The sequence below is a fragment of the Zingiber officinale genome, chromosome 5A (genome assembly GCF_018446385.1).
Source record: "Zingiber officinale cultivar Zhangliang chromosome 5A, Zo_v1.1, whole genome shotgun sequence".
NCBI lineage: Eukaryota > Viridiplantae > Streptophyta > Magnoliopsida > Zingiberales > Zingiberaceae > Zingiber > Zingiber officinale.
This window is the reverse complement of record NC_055994.1, coordinates 121,360,925-121,370,684: the sequence shown is the minus strand read 5'-3', so window position 1 is coordinate 121,370,684 and position 9,760 is coordinate 121,360,925. Positions and strand designations below refer to the sequence as shown.

Below are 9,760 nucleotides of genomic sequence, written 5' to 3'. Positions count from 1 at the left end.
CTGGTTTTCTAGCTGCTGGAGCCGTGGAGCTGCTGCTTCATCAACGGACTCCGACGAGAAGGCAAGCAAGTGTGTTTACAATTTCTATTGTTCTTGTTTGTTTCCTCTATTGTTGTACTCCTCTGTTTTGCTGTTGCAAAGACTTTGTGGTGAGGTTTCTCCACCCAGAAGGAGTTCATATTAGCCGGTTATCCGGGGTTTCATCCACCGACGGATTGATAGGCTTCGTCCACCTTACGGACACGCCGAGGAGTAGGAGTTTCATCTCCGAACCTCGTTACATCGCTGTGCTTGAGGTTTGATTTCTCCATTTACGTTTCTGTTGTTATTTTTCCGCTGCGCTAACTTGATTTGTAGAAAGAAACGCGAATTTGGGTCGGCTATTCACACCCCCCCTCTCTAGCCGCTATCCGAAGGTCCTAACATAAAATACCGGAAGATAGAGAATAATAATAAGGGAATTTTCTGGAAATTTTGGAAATTTTTCGAGAATTTTTCGGAGCTCGTATGGACGAGTTAACGGGGATAAAAATGGGGTCCAGAAAAACCTATTTAGGCTACCCTATTTTTAAGAGGAAAAGTTTTATTTCTCCTTTTCTTTTATTCCTTTTCTTTTCCTCTTATTCCCGTGCCCTAACCCATGCGACGTCGTCTCCTCCTTTGCTTAACCGGCGCCACAAGCGACGGTTCTTCTTTTCCCTTCTCTTCTTCGAGCGCCGGCCACCGGATTCCCCGAGCCACTGCCGGCCGAGCTCGTCCCTCTGCATAGCACCGGTGCCCTAGCCGTCTTCACAGCCGCTCTTCTCTCTGCCTGAGCTGAGATTTCGGTGACAAGATGAGGCTGAGCGCCACTGTCTGTGAGCCCTAGCCGGCCGACCGCGACTCCCTCCTTTTCCTCCTTCCTCCTCGTGCCTCTGAATTGGAGCGATGGTGTTGTTCCTCTCTGCACTAGTGCCGGTAGTCGTTCTCTTCGCTTCTGCCAAGTGCCACCGACCCCTCTTGTGACCTAGGCTCCATCTCCTCTTCAGAGTAAGGGGTTTAAGTAAGGTAACGGCAAGGTGAGTTGGATTGATGTTTGATCTGTAAACTCCATTGCTTGGTCTTGTTCTTGATTCGTTTAATTCCAACAGTAAGGTTCTTTTCTGCAGGGTTGTGTGATGTGGATCAACTAGCAAGGTTGGGAAGAAGGAAGTTGGATGTTTGTTTGGGTAAGGAACTGAATCCGATTAGACATCTAGTTGATAATCTTTAATTGATTTTGAATTTATTAATCTGTTGAGATTGGAGATTTGATTTCATTTCCAGTTGTGGATTTAACTAGAGTTTAGTTACAGATTTAGATTCATTAGTAATCATTTATTTGAGGAATTGTTAAGGTGGATTATGTTAACAGAAAATGATTATCAGGTGTTGGATGAGTTTTGGAAGAAAAGGGTGAGGTCATAAGATTGGATTTATTGAGGTTTCGGCTTGCATTATCCGATCTACGATAAACCTAAGTGTTGATTGTATATTTATTTCAGGGTTTTGATTTGAGACAAGAGCTCTGATTAAAGGGCATACAACACGATCTACATTGGAGGCGGGTACCTCTTGACTTATCTTTTATGATATCGTCATTTGGATATGCATAGTATTTTATAACTACAAGCAATGAACATGTTTGCCTTTGGTATGTCACTGTTTGATATCCATAACATGTTAGATTTGTCGCCTATGATGTATCCGTGCTTATATCTCGTGATTTGTTGCCATGAGTATCTTATTGCCATGAGTATCTTAGTTTCTAGAGTGACATACCATGCTTTACTTAGATTAGGATTAGGCTCTCGATATTTTTGTTTCTGGCATGTGTATCCAAATTATCTGATACTTAGGTTTTTATGCCATGCCTGGATTGTGTATTTCTATTGGTATATCATATATGATTCGTGTACCTAGATCTTGTGTCTTTGATCTATGCATATTGTTGGTACATATGCTATGGAAGGGGGATATGTTTAGGATCTAGGTTATTATACCATAGAGGACCTGTATACCCTAGATCCGTGGATTTGACCTATTGATACTGTGGTACCCATATTATGTATATATGGATTTTTCTATGCTGATCAGGATATTCCATACTTATTATGTTCAGGACATAGGTTTTTGATATTCTATCTGACCTGTGTACTTTAGATCTTGATATGTGACCATCGATTTTACAGTACTCATTTTATATATATGGATATGGTTATGTTAATCAGTTTTTCTATGCTTAGTGTCATGCATCATGATTGCATGCTGTGCGATTGTCGGCTCCACTATGTTTGAGCCCATCGTCAGTTACATGTACTGCACACACCACCACACATGGATTAGTGGTTTATCAGGCAGGTGTGTGGCGGTTCTGCTGTTTGGCTCCGTTGGTCAGGTGACTCAACGTGGTAGCCGGCAGATAGTTCCGCTCTGTTTGGCTCCGCTGGCATTTAGTGTAGCAGCGTGGTAGCCGGCAGACGGTGGACTTTGTTTGGCTCCGTTGGTCAGGTGACTCAGCGTGGTAGCCGGCAGAGATACCTCCCCGTCATCGTGTACCGGGAGATGAGAGCATTGAGCTCCCCCATTTATGATTTGGGGTCAGAGGACAGGAGTACTCCGACAGCATTCCGTCCACTCGGTCACTGTTCAGGAGCAGTGATGTTAGAGTGCACGGTCATCACATGCATTGATTGCATTTATTTGCTTGTGTTTGCTGCACTTATATGCTGCATTTTGGTGGATGCATTTGTTTGACATGCATACAGGAGACATACTGCGTATCGGTTTGATGACCCTTTAGTTCAGGATAGGAGTTCCTGGTGAGTACAGCTTCCTTGGTTACTTTTCAGTTTTGTATATTTCCTATATATTATTCGGAAGCTGTATTCCATGTTTATTGCTGTTAGATATATCTTACTAGGCATGTCTATTGGTATTCGCTGAGTTGTTGAACTCACCCCCGTGGACACTATCTTTTTCAGGTACCAGGTTATTTATGGTGTCGCTTGGAGCATCCTGTTTGATGGTCCCCGCGTCACATCAGAAGACATGTTGCTGTTTTTTTGTTGTTGTTTTATCATGGTATATGATATGTGAGTTTTTTTTTGGTTCTGTGTTCCGGTTTTGTTTCTGGAAATGCTGCTTTGTTTATTGTGTAAGCCTAGCCGGCTAGCAGTTTTCGTTTTGGGTTGTATGTGTTGTCTTTTTCCGTTGTGTTTTTGGTTTTAGTACAGCCGTGTAGGCTGTTAAATATATATATAACTGCGTGGTTGTGTGTATATTCCAGCCGCTTGTGGCTGATGTATATTTTGTATGTAGAATTGCTTCAGATTGTCACCCGTACAGGGGAGGTGCTGCCGAAATTTCTTCGGACAGGGACTCCCTCGGGGCGTGACAATTTAGTGGTATCAGAGCAGGTATACGATACTTGCTATGTGTTCTGGATTTTCGAGATTTATCTGATACCAATTTATTTGGTATCAGAGCACAGTTTATAAGTCTTATTTTCGATGTTTCGGATTTCATGATTTTATCTTCTCGATGTGACTTTTCGGGTGTTGGGACCTGGCAGCAGTAGGACATCTCCAAGCTATAGGAGATATGTTGGTATATACTGTTATTCTACCTTTCTGTTAGTATATGCCTTATATTACAGTTTATCATCTGTATTAGCATTCTTTATTAGTATCTGTCTGGTTGTTGTAGCACATATTATATGTGATGGGATAGCCACTGATCTTGATCGACCTTAATAGAGATTAAGGAATATAGTCTCTGCTGATTTTTCATATCATACCATTAGTAGTATTAGCTTCTATTACTACTAATTGGTTAGGAGATGGAGGCACATACCAGCCTCTGTTATTATTAGTGTGTAGTAGATAGTACCTTCATATTCATGTTGACTAGTCAGTAGAATATCGATAAACTTTAGTTAGTTTTCGTCGGTAGATGATTAATGTACTCTGGTTAGATCGGTCAATAGAAAACTGATTTACACATATTGACTTGGGTTAGTCGTGGGTTGATTTACCTTAGACGCTTGTAGAGGTTTTCTTTGTTCTTGATTAGTTAGTTGATGACCGATTAGTTTTGTTGATCCGATCAGTAGGGGATTGACTTACTTTACTTTTAGATGTTTGAATTTTGGGTTATTCGTGCTTAGTTGGATATCTTGAGCACATCGAGTACCTAGCTTATACTGACGTGGGAAAGGACTGAATTAGCCATATACTATTGTCGGTTTGGTCAGTCGATAGAGGATCGATGTATCTTATTCCATGGGTATTTTAATTTTAGACTGTATGTACCTAATTGGATAACTTAGAAGGTGGCATAGGATTTGTGTGGTTGATTGGATTAAATATGCTGATTCTGCATATCTATGTAGTGTTTACAGGCGATTATTACGGGTTGTAGGAGCGTTTTGATGGACGGTCTAATTTCATGTAGTGGGTGCATACTTTTCCAGTTATGATTGTTGTGGGTTTCTAGTAGATTATACTCGAGTGGTCTGGTTGGTTTATTGGAGATATCTTATCGATTTAATCTGAGTTGTGATGTGTTTGGTGTGGTATCTGAGGTATATTGTTGCTTATGTTTGATATGTGAGTGCACCTGGGTTTAGCATGCTTTATTGGAAGTTGATGTTGATTATACTCTTGGCATAGGCGGATATATGTCATGTGAGTGTTGTTTGAGGTGTATTGTCGATTATACCTACAATGATTTATGCACACGGGTTCGGTTTGTAATGTTGATGGTATCACACTGATTTTTTACCTGTGTTATGAGTATGTTTGGTGTGTTCTAATTGGAGGATTATGTCGATCATACCTGTGTTGTGTGTGCCTGGTGTATGGTGGGTAGCATTATGATGATTCTACCTATGTTGAACGTAGAATGCTTGGTATCTACGTTATGTTATTGGTGGTATTGCCCTGTCACCTAAGTCTTCTATTTTTGGGTGACCGACCCACTAGGATGATGCTAGAGTTGACTACGGATTTGATTTACTTACTAGGTTGCTATATCCTAGGCTACCCACAGTGAGCTGTGGTAGAGAGATCTCCTGCAATCTCTAGTTGGATAGTTAGGTGCCTTGGGCACTTATGTATTGGTTGTGGTGGAGCGTTGCTCCCACACATGTTACGGATTGTTTGTGGTGGAGCGTTCCTCCCACATATTACGGATTGCTAGTAGCGGAGCATTGCTCGCATATTTATTGTGGATACATATTTCTGATTATTTGTGGTGGAGTGTTGTTTCCACATATGGAGGATTTCTTGTGGTAGAGCGTTGCTCCCATATGTGGTATTTCGTGTGATGGAGCGTTGCTCTCACACTAGAGGATCTATTCCTTGGTGATTTATGTTGTTGGTGATTAGATTTCCGACTTGTTATCAAAGATCTTATGGATAGAAATGTCTGTAATACAGATGTTATGTGTCTTGGTTTTTACCATTAGGGCTTACAGAGCCTTAGATGTTTTCAGAGACTTGATGATTATGGTATTCGAGGATGTTTGGATCGAATTCCATTGTCTTTGTTGACGATGATGTGATCTATTTCGGATCTGAGGTGAGTCACGTACACTACCTTTGCATAGATCTATAGATGATTCGACGAGAACATCTATATGTGATTATCAGTAGTGCTGATTTGGATTGTCTTGTGTGATGATGTTTGAGACACACAGTCACCAGTAGTAGTGTACCGTGGTTTCCATAGGAGATAGCGGTTGTTATCGTTGGGAGTAGACGGAGTCTATAGAAGAGGCTCGCAACTTCCTTTGGTTTGACTCGATATTTCCGGAGATACGTTGAGGGTTTCTCTCGGATTGTTATGCCACTGATACGTCTGACCAGAAAGGGCGTGAAGTTTACTTGGACTGAGGATTTCAAGACCAGCTTCCAGGAGCTGAAGCGGAGACTAGTGTCGGCTTCGATTTTTGGTTTTACCTTCTGGAGAGGACGGATTCGTGCTCTATACCGACGCATCTCTACAGGGTTGAGCGCTGTTTTGATGCAGCACGGTAGGGTAGTCTCCTACTTCTCGGTAGTTGAGGGAGTATGAGGAGAACTACCCAGTACATGACTTGTGACTGAACGCCAGTATGTTTGACTTGAAGATTTGGCAGCATTATCGGTGCGGTGTTACAATTGAGATTCTCACTGACCATAAGAATCTCAAAGGTCTGTTCACTCAGCAGGAACTTAATCTCCGACAGAGGAGATGGATGGAGTTCCTGAAGGATTATGGTTGTACCATTAGCTATCACCCGAGGAGAGCTGATGTTGTTGCCGTTGCACTTAGCAGGAAGTCTGGAGGGACTCTAGCTTGCCACCGAGTTGTGGTCACAGACTTGATTCAAGGTTTCTCCAGGTTAGGCCTTGAGGAGTAAGAATGGACAGAGAAAAGTATTCTTGTTACCATGGTTGTTCAGTCGTCGATCGGGACGAGGATCCGAGAGGTATAGGCTGGTGATCAGCACTTGCAGTTCATTAGTAGCCAGACAGCTTCCGGGCAGCAGACCGAATTCACACGAGACGAGGAGGGTGTTGTATACTTCCGAGGCAGATTATGCGTACCTCAGTCTCATCCGGTTTTGTCGGAGCTACTTCAGGAGGCTCATCGTTCTCGATTTACGATCCATCCAGGCGGGACCTGCATGTATCGAGATTTGAGGCGTTCCTATGGTGGAACGGTATGAAGGAAGACATCGCGGATTTTGTAGCTAGGTGTCTTGTCTGTCAGCAAGTGAAGGCCGAGCATCAGAGATCTGTCGGCTTACTTCAACAGATTTCTATTCCTGAGTGGAAATGAGAACATATTACTATGGACTTTGTGGTGAGTTTGCCGAGGACATGACGAGACCATGACGCGATTGGGGTAATCGTTGATCAATTAATCAAATCCGCGCACTTTTTTTTTTAGCTATTCGGAGGACAGATTTCCTGGATCGAGTGGTAGATCTGTTTTGCCAGGAGATCATCAGATCACGTGGTGTCCCGTTGACTATTATTTCGGATAGAGACCCCGGATCACGTCTCGTTTTTGACAGAGTCTGCAGCAGGCCTTGGGCACTTAGCTCCGTTTCAGTACAGTTTTCCATCCGCGGACAGATGGATAGTTGGAGCAGACTATTCAGACTCTAGAGGACTTGCTGAGGTCTTGTGTATTAGATTTTGGAAACAATTGAGAGGACTATTTGTCATTTGGTAGAGTTCGCTTACAACAACAGCTTTCATTCGGTTATCCAGATGACACCGTTTTGAAGCATTGTATGGTAGACCCTGTCGGACACCCACCCTTTGGGATGAGATTGGGGAGGCCCAGCTGTTGGGATCTCATAGAGCTCAGCATGAGGCAGAGTTAGTCCGTACTATCAGACGGAGGATGTTAGAGGTGCAGGGTTGCCAGAAGTATTATGCTGATTGGAGACGCAGACCCTTGGAGTTCTCTATTGGCGACCATGCTTTTCTGCGAGTTTCTCCCATGAAAGGGGTGAAGAGATTTGACCTCAGAGGTAAGCTAGCTTCACGATACATTGGACCTTTCCAGATCTTGGAGAGGATTGGAGCCATAGCTTACCGTCTGGCATTATCGCCGTCCCTGACAGGCGTTCATGATGTATTCCATGTGTCTATACTGAGACGATACATACCCGACCCGACACATGTACTGACAGATATCCCAGCCCCGTCCAGCCTGACACTGCCTATGAGGAGGTTCTGGTACGGATTCTGGACCGAAAAGAGCGTCAGTTGCGGAACAAGACTATCCGACTGGTTAAGTCGGATGACAACATCATACAGATGAAGAGGCTACCTGGGAGCTCAAGGATACTATCTGAGCTTGATACCCCCATCTTTTCATTTGAGGTATGTGATTTAATTTGTCGTTCAGCATTTTACACTCTTTACCTGTTATTAGTGTTTGCTGATGGTAGATAACAAAATTTGGGGACCAAATTTTTGTTAGTGGGGGAGAATGTAAAATACCGGAAAATAGAGAATAATAATAAGGGAATTTTCTGGAATTTTTGGAAATTTTTCGGGAAATTTTCGGAGCTCGTATGGACGAGTTAACGGGGATAAAAATGGGGTCCAGAAAAGCCTGTTTAGGCTACCCTATTTTTAAGAGGAAAAATTTTATTTCTCCTTTTCTTTTATTCCTTTTCTTTTATTCCTTTTCTTTTCCTCTTATTCCCGTGCCCTAACCCATGCGACGCCGTCTCCTCCTTTGCTTAACCGGCGCCACAAGCGACGGTTCTTCTTTTCCCTTCTCTTCTTCGAGCGCCGGCCACCGGATTCCCCGAGCCACTGCCGGCCGAGCTCGTCCCTCTGCCTAGCACCGGTGCCCTAGCCGTCTTCACAGCCGCTCTTCTCTCTGCCTGAGCTGAGATTTCGGTGACAAGATGAGGCTGAGCGCCACTGTTTGTGAGCCCTAGCCGGCCGACCGCGACTCCCTCCTTTTCCTCCTTCCTCCTCGTGCCTCTGAATTGGAGCGATGGTGTTGTTCCTCTCTGCACTAGTGCCGGTAGTCGTTCTCTTCGCTTCTGCCAAGTGCCACCGACCCCTCTTGTGACCTAGGCTCCATCTCCTCTTCAGAGTAAGGGGTTTAAGTAAGGTAACGGCAAGGTGAGTTGGGTTGATGTTTGATCTGTAAACTCCATTGCTTGGTCTTGTTCTTGATTCGTTTAATTCCAACAGTAAGGTTCTTTTCTGCAGGGTTGTGTGATGTGGATCAACTAGCAAGGTTGGGAAGAAGGAAGTTGGATGTTTGTTTGGGTAAGGAACTGAATCCGATTAGACATCTAGTTGATAATCTTTAATTGATTTTGAATTTATTAATCTGTTGAGATTGGAGATTTGATTTCATTTCCAGTTGTGGATTTAACTAGAGTTTAGTTACAGATTTAGATTCATTAGTAATCATTTATTTGAGGAATTGTTAAGGTGGATTATGTTAACAGAAAATGATTATCAGGTGTTGGATGAGTTTTGGAAGAAAAGGGTGAGGTCATAAGATTGGATTTATTGAGGTTTCGGCTTGCATTATCCGATCTACGATAAACCTAAGTGTTGATTGTATATTTATTTCAGGGTTTTGATTTGAGACAAGAGCTCTGATTAGAGGACATACAACACGATCTACATTGGAGGCGGGTACCTCTTGACTTATCTTTTATGATATCGTCATTTGGATATGCATAGTATTTTATAACTACAAGCAATGAACATGTTTTCCTTTGGTATGTCACTGTTTGATATCCATAACATGTTAGATTTGTCGCATATGATGTATCCGTGCTTATATCTCGTGATTTGTTGCCATGAGTATCTTATTGCCATGAGTATCTTAGTTTCTAGAGTGACATACCATGCTTTACTGAGGTTAGGATTAGGCTCTCGATATTTTTGTTTCTGGCATGTGTATCCAAATTATCTGATACTTAGGTTTTTATGTCATGCCTGGATTGTGTATTTCTATTGGTATATCATATATGATTCGTGTACCTAGATCTTGTGTCTTTGATCTGTGCATATTGTTGGTACATATGCTATGGAAGGGGGATATGTTTAGGATCTAGGTTATTATACCATAGAGGACCTGTATACCCTAGATCCGTGGATTTGACCTATTGATACTGTGGTACCCATATTATGTATATATGGATTTTTCTATGCTGATCAGGATATTCCATACTTATTATGTTCAGGACATAGGTTTTTCA

General features: G+C 42.6%; 2 long non-coding RNA genes across 5 annotated transcripts; both read left to right on the top strand.

Annotated features, from left to right (window-relative positions):
* Positions 1 to 866: 866 nt before the first annotated feature.
* Positions 867 to 1,550, top strand: LOC121983181. Its single transcript, XR_006112416.1, has 3 exons — positions 867 to 1,058; positions 1,149 to 1,208; positions 1,524 to 1,550. It is a non-coding gene; the product is annotated as an uncharacterized LOC121983181 (long non-coding RNA).
* A 6,694-nt stretch (positions 1,551 to 8,244) lies between these two features.
* On the top strand, positions 8,245 to 9,188 carry LOC121983179. 4 transcript variants are annotated; one of them, XR_006112415.1, is made up of 4 exons: positions 8,245 to 8,663; positions 8,754 to 8,813; positions 9,013 to 9,044; positions 9,129 to 9,188. It is a non-coding gene; the product is annotated as an uncharacterized LOC121983179 (long non-coding RNA). The 4 variants fall into 4 exon arrangements; XR_006112413.1 differs by having other exon boundaries at positions 8,999 to 9,044; positions 9,129 to 9,174; XR_006112414.1 differs by lacking the exon at positions 9,013 to 9,044 and having other exon boundaries at positions 9,129 to 9,187.
* Positions 9,189 to 9,760: the final 572 nt, after the last annotated feature.